General features: G+C 30.7%; 1 pseudogene; it reads right to left on the bottom strand.

Moving 5' to 3' along the window:
* Positions 1 to 4,556: 4,556 nt before the first annotated feature.
* LOC120208915 lies at positions 4,557 to 6,017 on the bottom strand (annotated as a pseudogene).
* Positions 6,018 to 11,291: the final 5,274 nt, after the last annotated feature.

Genomic DNA, 11,291 nt, shown 5'->3' with positions numbered 1-11,291 from the left:
TATGTTTAATGCATAATGTGTTTATACTTAATATGATTCCATGAAGAGTGCATAGTAGAAATGTTCATTCATGATTTTGAGTTAGAGTTTCAATTATATGTTTTATGCCTCACAACGTCATCGACTTAGCATGTGAGTGTTTCACACGTAGGTTTCGGAAAGCGAGAAGAGAAGCTAAGAGGAGCAAGACAGGTCAACATCTTCCTTATAAAGTTCAGATCAGAAAATAGATGTTTTAGATGTATTTTGTTATTTTGAATATAATTGGCATGTACTAATAGATTGAGTTGAATATACTCTGATAGGTTTTGTGAAACCAAACAGTTTTAATTATGTAAAATAATGAATTTTATTTAATGGAAGTTTAGATTTTCATGATTTTACAAGAGACAAATTTTGAAAAGTCAATGTGACACCTCGGACTCGGATCCGGGTTGGATACGGGTTGAGGGTGTTACATTTAATGGTATCATAGCTAAGGTTTAGTCAATTCTAGGCTTAAACAGAAGTTAAATGAGTTTTGAAATGTGTATATGCCAACTCAAAGTGAAAATTTCTAATCTGATAGTGTAAGGAGTATGTTGTCTTGCTAATATAATAACATTAGTATAAGATAGTTACGAGAATGGCCGAAGTGAATCGAGAGGCGATAAACTTGATGGTGGTAGTAATTCACCTACCCTGGCCAGGCAGGACGAATAGCGGACACCTCAGAAAGTGCCTCATAAGAGGAAAGGTTGATTTCAGAAAGTTGAAATCATATTAGAATCGTGATAGAAGGTTTTCACTGTTTTGAATCAAAAAAATGATATGGAGTAGTTTTTGTTATTATATGGATAAGATAGAATATGGTGGACGAGTGTTACCATAAGAACGTTAAAGGATCAAATGATGTAGTTAGAATTTGTAAAAGAGTTCAAGAATAAGTGCGTCAGTGACAAATTTATAAATAAATGAAATCAGAGTTATGAATTTGAAACAAAGTGATAGTACTGTGTAGAAGCAAGAGTGTGGATATGATAAGGGCTTGCATTCTAGATGGAAAAAGTTACCGTTGGCTAAAAAGAGTATGAGATGGAAATGTAAGGCAGTAAAGGAGATAAGGGAATAGTAGAGTATATGAATGAGAGTGTAGGCTTGATAAGTGAGTACATTATACCGATTTGATTTCAACTGAAACTATGTATATAATTAGTTTGATTAGGGCTTATGCCCTAGGTTGAAAAGTTGTTACGGATAAGTTGTAATGGTATGGACAGTAGAGTTATAAGATTTGAAGGAAAGATAAAGTTAAGTTAATCAAGTATGATATAGATCTGGATGTGGTTGTGTATTCTACTCATATAGATATGATGTAGGCAATGAGACAAGTATTTATGTGTTTTAAAGGGATCCTTGAGGAAGGCAAATAAAAGTACAAGAGATGGTAAAGAATAAGGTTTTGTATAAGTGAAGTTGATTATCAAAGTTATGAAGAGGTGATACAGATTGGTAATCAGAGATGAGTATAAGTAATAGGAAAAGAGTATTTGAACATGAAAGAAAATATATGATTTGTGTATAAGGAGAATTTGATTTTTAATTAATAAAGGAATAATGGAATAAGGAAATGAAAGGATGAAGTTTAAAGGATCAGATATAATAAGGGTTATGTTGAGGTATAGATTATAAGTTTGATTAGAAATAAGAAAGGTATGTCGGGTGATACGAGAGAGTGTTTGATTATACAAAGCGTATGTTTTAATCATCTATGATGAAGATATAAGGTTATATTTCTAGGTCAAGTAGACGTAGTCAAAAAAAAATAAAGAAGGATTATATGTATTAAGGAAGTTTTTGAGGTAGTCAAGTGAGGATGAAACAAAAAGTTTGGTTATTATTGCAAGACAATTGAAGATTGATAAGGAATTTGATTGAATTATTATTTTAAGTACTAATAATTGATGTTAATTTCTACATGATAACTGGCAGTAGAGGGAGGTATCAAGAGAAAGGTAGTTGACAAACTAAATGAGGGAAAGGCAAGTTTCTGACAATGACAGGAAAGATTAAGTAAAGGAAGCAACATGAGAACATTAGCATATATGCTTTTATTGATGTGTGCGATGAAAATTCGAGGACGAATTTTCCTTAAAGGAGGGGAGATTTGTAACATTCCAAAAGTCGAGTCAGTGACCAAAATAGAAGTTTTGAAAACTTAGTGACCAATCTCTGAAAAGATTAAAAGTTTAGGGATTTAATTAGAAAATTTTGATGTTGGATTTAATAATAAAATTTGAAAGTAATAAGGGTATTATAGTCATTTTACAAGGAAGATTTTTATTTCTCTTTATAAAGGGTATTAAGCACGTAGAATAGGGGAGGAAGGGAAAAGAAATTTTTGGAGGCTTGTTATCTTCTTCCTCCAATGGCTTTAATGGTAAGGTAAGTAGGATTCAACTTGATTGTTTTCTTAAGTTTAAGGTTTCTTTTGATTCTTAGAGTGACAAGAAAGCTTAAGGGAAGTTTTAAATGGTTTAAAACTCAAAGATGAACAAGTTATGAGAAAATAAGTAAAAAAAATTAAGTGAATTATTGAAATGGAAGGAGTTAAGAGATTTTGAAGTTAAATTTGAATTGTCAATGGGTAAATTAAGAAATATGAAGTGTTAGAATTGGAATTTGAACATGTTGGACAGTTGGTGTAATTCTTGAATTACATATGGAGGATAGAATTTTGAAGTTAAAGATGTATGGAATGAGTATAAATGGGCTTAAGTATGTTTATTTGAGTTTAGTATATGAAAGGGGATGAAATATGAAGAGTTGATTGAGTTTAGTATATGAAAGGGGATGAAATATGAAGAATTGAAGTTGAAAAGAATGAATTTTCATGCTTAAAATTGATTTCTGGGCAATTGTGTATCGGTACTCATTCAACAGGTACCGATACCTCAAGAGCAAAATTTAGGAAGTTATTCAAAGGGTATCGATACCCTAAGGAGTGTATCGATACCCCCTTGAAACGGAAAATTTAGAATGTAATTTGGGTATCGATACCTAGGGAGTGTATAGATACACCAGTTAAGGAATGTACCGATACCCTATAGAGTGTATCAATACCTACGTTAAACAAGAAATAAATTAGCCTTTCCTTTAGTTTAAGAAATTAAAGATTTGAGTATGCCAAGCGGAATACTAATATGTATAATGTATGATTATGTAGATATCAATAAAAAGCAAGTCCAAATTAGTCGACAAATATCAAGGCCGACCCTGACATTTTAAGGGCCCTAGGCAAAATAAGAGATAAGGACCCTTAAAAAATTAACTTAAAATTCAAGAATAAATTTCGATAAACGCCAAACAATTTTTTTTATTAAAAATTATACGAGTAGATTCGATTACTTTAACCAATATTATTTTACCAAATATATAAAGAGACATCACAATTTTTAACTCAATTTACTCCTATTATGTCTTCAATCATCTCTTAGAATCGTTTCTCTCAATCGAAAATTGACGCCTCTCACCTACAAAACAACATACAAAAATTCTCATAAGAAACGGTTTCTTCTAGCATTTTTAAGATGCAAAGTCATTGATAATAACATCAACATCAATGTTTCCTATCATCTCTTTCTCAATAGCTAATGTTGTTAAACCATTCAACCTTTCGTGTGACATTGATGACCTCAAGTACATTTTTATTAATTTAAGCTTTGAGAAACATCTTTCGGCTGAAGCTACGGTCATAGGAACAGTTAATAAAATCCTATAAGCAATTGAAGCATTCGGATAACAATCTACAGATTTGACAAACTTAAGAATTTCAATGGCGGATAACAATTCTGTCGGCAAAGTCATTTGTAAGACTTTCAATTCAAAGAAAAGATCATCTAAGTCAACATCCGATGAATTGCCATGAGAAAAGGTAGAATGAAAATGAGCACAACATTCTTTTAACTCATTATCATCTAATGACTTTAACTTATTTGAATCATATAAAAATCCAAAAATACTTTCAAATATCTTTAATTGCTCAAATCTATTCTTCAAAGAAGTAATTGCCATATCTACCACAACAAAAAAATAATTGACTCTAAATGACTCTTCAAGCGATTCAACTTCGTTATCCTCGTTATTCTATCCAAAAAATGTCTTCCTAATCACACGTCATTTTGTGGGAAAGATAGACTCCACATCCATTTCAAGTGCAAGACTTTTAGCTACAATCATACTAGTTGTAAAGCCTTCATCTCTATATTTTTCAAAGTAGGACATCACACCTTCTAATTGCCTTATGGTAGTATCAATGCACATAGACTTAGATTGTAATTTCTTGCTTACCATATTAACAACAAATAAAATGTCATACCAAATCACAACACCAAGCAAAAACTCAAAACTTGAGACTGCATTCACCAAACTTTCAGCTTCACTTTTTGACTTTGCATCATTTTCACAAGATTCATATAATTCACACAAAGCCAATCTTATTTAGGGACATTAAAATCTAATAGCTTTGACACTTTTAATTCGACTCTCTCATCGAGTATTTGATAAATATTTCACAGTTAATCCATAAACATTATCAAGTAAAATTTTCCATCTCTTTGTAGACCCGAAAATAATGCATATATGCGTTGAACAACTCCAAAAAAAATAGCTTTAACACAAGAATGTGCCATATCACCAAGAATGAGATTTAGACTATGATAAGCACAAGGCATGTATAATGCTTTTGGATTAATTTCAAGAAATATTTTTTGAACACCTTGGTGCTTTCCTTTCATATTAGAACCGTTATCATAACCTTGTCCCCTCACATCATCAACATTAAGATCAAGAGACTTCAAAACATTTTGTAGTTCATTAAAGAGTCCTAATCCAGATATATAATCCACTTGTAGAAACTCCAAAAAGAATTCCTCAATTTTAACTTTGTTATTTAATATATTAACATATCGAACTATGAAGGTCATTTGTTCTTGATGACTCACATCAAACGTACAATCAAGAATTATGGAAAAGTATTTAGCCTCTTTAATGATCTTAATGATAGAATTTCTCGCACTTTGAGACAAAAGAGAAATGAAGTCATTTTGAATTTTATGTCCAAGATAATGATAATGAATTTCACGATCCTGAATGCATCTAACATGATCTTGCATAATCACATCAAACTCTACAATCATTTCAATCAATCCATAAAATTACCATTGTTATCTTGATATAGTTTTTCATTGCATCCTCGAAATGCAAGATTATGTTTAGCATGACATTTCACAACTAAGAATATTCTTTGCAACACTTGTCTCCAATGCTCTTTCTCTTTCATAATCTCTTCTTGCAAATTTTTATCAATTGTTTGATTTTTATCCAATCTTACTCTCGATTTATTCCAAGTATTCATATTAGTCATATGTTCAACACTATTTTCATGTTGTTTAAGCCTTTGGCTAATATGTTTCCAATCACTTAAGCCATCATTTGCTAACAAACTTACATTACTAATCGATTTGAACAACTTGCAACCAAAACAATATACTTTGTCAACATTTTTTGGAATAAACTAACCATTTTCTATCACTAGTCTCACCATTGCTACTTTCTAGAATAACATGCATATGAGAAATGTCTATAATATTTATCAATAGGAAATTCAAGATCCATTTCTCTTATGGGCCCTTTTTCAATTAATATATCCCTTGCATTATTGTCAATATTCTCCCAATTTATAGGATCATAAATATTCAAATGAGGAAGTGTTTCTTCACCAATGCCTAAATATTCAGCATTTTCATCAATTGGCACATCATTAAAGTCAATTGGATCATTCGCTTCTTCATTCACATTTTCATAATTTCCAGGATTTTCAGTATGTAAATTTTCAGTTGATTGATTCAAAGTTTCATGGGAATCAGCCTTTTTAAACACAAATTTATCAAGAGCACCTTTTTGTGACTTCTTTAACTCCTCCTCTCGCTTCTTTTTTTTCATTTTTCACTTCCAAACAAATGTTTTTTAGGCAACATCTCATCAAAGAGTCAAACAAAAACCAATTCTAATAAATAAGTATAAGAAAAGAACAATTGCACTTGGATTCTTCAATTAGAATTGTAATCCATTGGAGTAAGATAAAATCCCAAATTCCCAATTTGATAATTGACACTGTTGACATAAATATTAATAGTTATAACATGAACACCAAAATAAAAACATCAAATAAGAGTCTAAATAACTATTGGATACATTTTTTCTCAAAAAAATCTATTGTACAAAATAGACATGTGATAATTACTTTAAAATTTATAATGTATAAGTGTAAGTTTGTACAGAATTTGAGAATTACTATTTGTACCATAGACAAAGCATATACAAAATTAAAAAATTACTATACATAAAAGAAATTTACAGAATTATTAGACATCATTGTAGATTTGTAGAATTTTTTTAAATCAGTAATATTATTATAATTATAAATTATAAGTTATGTTTTAATAATTAAAAATAGGAAAGAGGAGGGAGAAACAAGCATACCTTCTAAATTTTCAATTAGGTCAGTTCGCAATCGCCAATTGCCCTTTGCAAGACTGCGAGTCAAAAAAATTAGAATAGTAAATAAGGAATCAATTGATTGAATATATGATTCTAAAATTTGATAGATGATGATTTGATTATATATGGTTGATGAATCCATTCTTTCTCTATTTATATTAGGAAATTTTATTCCCGTTGCCACCATATTATTGGAAAAACTAGGAATTTGTGAAAGGAAAAGAAAAATTTAATGGTGTTTAATACTATGATTAATAATAAGACTATTGTAAACTTGAAACTTGAGCTTCGGAGAATCAGTTATGGTGGAATGAACTATTGAAGGTCGCAAGAAGAAGGAGATGAAGCGTCAAAAGTTTTTGAGAATCTGATGTAATTGTGATTCAAAGGTCAAAAAGTAATATTTTAAATTTTTTTTTAAATATGCATGACAGCCAGCAAGCATTAATTGAGGAAGTTTATTTTCCTTGTTGTGGACTTGTGGGTTGTGGCATCCCGTCATTAAACTTTGCAGTAGGTAAGAATAATTTTTTTAAGTAGTAGTAGACTAGCAGATTGGGAAGAATGGCCCCCTTTCAAACTTGAGCCCTAAGCGGTCGCACTCAACGCCTGGGCTCAGGGCCAGCCCTGACAAGTATTAGGCATCGAAGAAAAGATAAGAGAATGATATTGACTAGTGAGGCCAGGTGAGTGCATAGTATTAGAATATGCATACTACCAAATGGAAATTAGACTAGTGACAAGTCTGTTTCTAATATTTTAATAGAGGATTACATGAGTAGATACATGTTTATGTTTGTATTATGTGAATATGCTTAGTTCACATTATATGTTATGTGGTGTGAATGTATATGATATGTGTTATATGGAAATGATATATGAAACTATATTTGAACCTTATATGAGATATATGAGTATGTAATATAAATTACAAGATCACGAACTATGTAAAATAGTAAATGACATATGTAATAACAATAGAAAGAAGATAAGTTATGTGATTATCTAAGAATATTATATAAGTAATATGATTTAGACATAAGGGATTATATGAACCTATGATATGTGATTAATTATGCTACTTGATATATGTGAACTGGTATAAGGGATCTATGTGATATATAAGAAATGACATGAGGTCTATAAGTAAAGGTATATAGGTTATGGTCTACGTAAGTATATGAAAATGTGATATAAACAATATAAATATGAGCTAGGCAAATATATGATTGAATTGTATATTAATTTATGTGAACCAGTATAATAGAATTATATGATAAACTAAGAAGTGAAATAAGGTAAATAGCATTGACTATAGGATACTATAAAAATAGTATATAAGTTAGGAAGCATAGATATAAATGATTATATGAATGTGTAAGATAAGTTATATTGGAAAATTTATGTAAATAAATGGAACTAGGATATGGCGTAAATGGTAAAGATCTATGAAGTTATATGAAAAGATTCTAGATGATATGTGGAACTGAACTAGGTAAATAGATTAAGTTGATATAAATGAAATGGGTACATGTGTATATATGATGAAATGTGGGATTATATGAAAATGTGACAAGAACTATGAGATAATAAATTATGTTTATATATATATATATAGTTGAATGAGTTATGTGATAAGAAGTGATGTGAGTAAATGATTAAAAGATATAAGATATGTGATATATGTGAATTATATAAAAAGTGACATCAAATACGTGAAAATAAGCTACGTGATATGTGAAAGTGAACTACATGTTTATGTGCATATGTGAAATGATATAAAGGATAATGCCCATGTTATATATGAGAGCTAGAGATATGGTTGGCATACCAAGAGTCGAGGGTTACCTATGTCCTTCGGGACATATGGACAGGATTACCTATGTCTTTCGGGACATATGGACAGTTACCTATGTTCCTCGGAACATATGGATAATGGTTCTTCGGGACATATGCATTGGTCCTTCAGGACATATTTCACATGCCACTCAGTGGGACTTATAAGAGTTGTGGTGACAGCATATGTGCACAACCTCTATGTACTCACATATCTATAGTTCTCACATGTGTGCATGGGTTAACAAAGAGATAACATCAAAATATATTATATGTAATATATATGTTTTTGTAATATGTAACAAATTACAGAAATTGTGTGATGATATGCATATTATTTGGATTGGAATGTTAGGTACCAGATTGTATGATTAAGAGATAGGAATGATATTAATGTTAATAATGATAAGAAAAATAATAAGGATGATAAGATGATATGTATAGGTATGTATTTATGTTTAATGTATAATGTGTTTATAGCTTAATATGATTACATGAAGAGTGCATAGTAGAAATGTTCATGCATGATTTTGAGTTAGAGTTTCTATTATATGTTTTATGCCTCACTAAGTCATCGACTTAGCGTGTGAGTGTTTACACGTAGGTTTCGGAAAGCGAAAAGAGAAGCTAAGAGGAGCAAGACAGGTCAGCATCTTCCTTACAAAGTTCAGATCAGAAAAGAGATGTTTTAGATGTATTTTGTTATTTTGAATATAATTGGCATGTACTAATAGATTGAGTTGAATATGCTCTGATAGGTTTTGTGAAACCAAACATTTTTATTTATGTAAATAACGAATTTTATTTAATGGAAGTTTAGATTTTCATGATTTTATAAGAGACAAGTTTTGAAAAGTAAATGTGACACCTCGGACTCGGATCTGGGTCAGATACGGGTTGAGGATGTTACACCCATGCCCAGAATTCATTTTTAGCTCCAAATTTCACCAATACTTACATATACCTTTTATTTTAACTCCTTTCATGACATTAAACTCAACTACCATTATTCCAATCATCTTATTTTCATTTAACACTTCATCATCTTCAATATCATAACATAAATCTTGAAACCAAGAATCTTACTCACTTTCCAACATGTTCCAATTTCATTTCTAACACTTCTAACTTTTTAATTATATCATTTAGAAGTCAAATTTCACTTCAAAACTTATTTACTAGCTCTTTCTCAAGATTTCACTTATAAACTCTTTACCTTCAATCTTACATAACTTATTCATCTTTGATTTTTAAACAATCTTAATCTTCCTTTAAGCTTTCCTATCACTCCAAGAATCAAAAGAAACTTTAAAATGGAAGGAATAACCAACTTACCTTATGCAAGACCCCACGGTGGAGAGGAAGAAGAAAACTAAAGAATACTCTGGATATCTCTTACTTTTTATTTACCATTTCCACGTGGTAATATCCTTTATAAAGGAAAGATAAAAATCATTCCTTTGAAAAGATCAATTTACCCTTATTTCATTCAATATTTACTAAACAATCATTCACAAAATATTTCCAATTAAGTCCCAAAACTTTTAACTTTTTTCAAAATTGAGTACAAAGCTTTTAAAATTTGCATTTTAGTCACTAGCCCTGTTTTGGGATGTTACACTTCTAGAGTAGGATCAAGGGTCATTATTTTACAAGAGTTCAACCCTATTCTTAAATAGTTTTTAATTCAACTATTATCCGAAGAACTACGAGATTAAAATTTGTTTCATTGCTCATAACCTCAAAAGATAATATTTTATTTAATACGTTTGAATGTCAAATGACTTAAAAACATTTAAACAAAGGAAGAAAGAAAGGAAAAACAAGTTCAAACAAGATGAAATGCTTTTTTATGCAAGTGCAGTAAAGTTTCATGGTGGACATAATTCTTCTTGATTCACATCGTCATTACTCATCATATATCTAGGTGTTGGATTTAATCGGATTTGAGATCTTATCCTTTAATGCCTCGTTTGTTCCTCATTTCTCAATCAGTTCTCGTGTCAAAACTCCGCTATCAATGAGCTTCTCTATTTCCTCAATCAATTGTATGAATTTTTAAGTGGGATTCCTAGATTCCCCCAGGAAACCACAATAACCCTTTTGGGTCATAACCATTAGCAGATGAACTAGTCATTACTTCTAAGGGCCTTGGGGCGAGGTATTAACCCTTAATTAAATGGGGGTAATTGGTATGAAATAAGTACTTGGAAAATTTTAAGTGTCACGTTTGTCCAAGAAATCTTTTGTAGCCAATCTCGGGTTACCTCTACTTCAATCTTCTTGTATAGACATTCTATCATTTTCTTTTCATCTCCTTCCATCATCGGAGGTATTTTTATAGTCGGGTATGGTAATCTTGCTTTATCAATCCTACTTTCAACTTTATCTCATTTCTTCTTTTTCTTTTCCATTTTTTTTTGTTTGCTCTTTATTTGACTTGACTATGCCAACTTCAACATGATGATTGATTTCCAATTCTTTGACTAAAATAGGCTGATTGTTGGCATCAAACTCTATAACTTCATGATCTAGAAGGTTTTGAACTTGTCACTTGAAGTTACCACTCCTCTCAATAGAGTGCCCTCAAACTCCAATGTGACACTCGCAAGAAACTTTCTCATTATACAAACTTAGATATAGGGACACTAGAGGTTTAAATTGATGTGGTGTAATTAATCGAGCTTTAAGAAACTTATAATATAATATACTGCATGAAAAAGGAAATGACCATATGAAGGTTTCTTAGATCCCATCTTTTCCTCGTCTTCGCCACGACTACAACGAGGAACTGGTAAAGGATTCATCTAAGATGAAGAAGATTTTAAGGATTTATTTTGAAGGTTTAATTTTTAACTTATACTTTGTGGCAGACTAAAACATTGGCCCATAGATGTTTGACCTTGATTCTCTTT

The sequence above is a fragment of the Hibiscus syriacus genome, unplaced genomic scaffold (genome assembly GCF_006381635.1).
Source record: "Hibiscus syriacus cultivar Baekdansim isolate YM2019G1 unplaced genomic scaffold, ASM638163v2 tig00017808_pilon, whole genome shotgun sequence".
NCBI classification, from domain to species: Eukaryota; Viridiplantae; Streptophyta; class Magnoliopsida; order Malvales; family Malvaceae; genus Hibiscus; species Hibiscus syriacus.
Note: the sequence above shows the minus strand (reverse complement) of the source record. Positions and strands in the feature narration are given on the sequence as shown.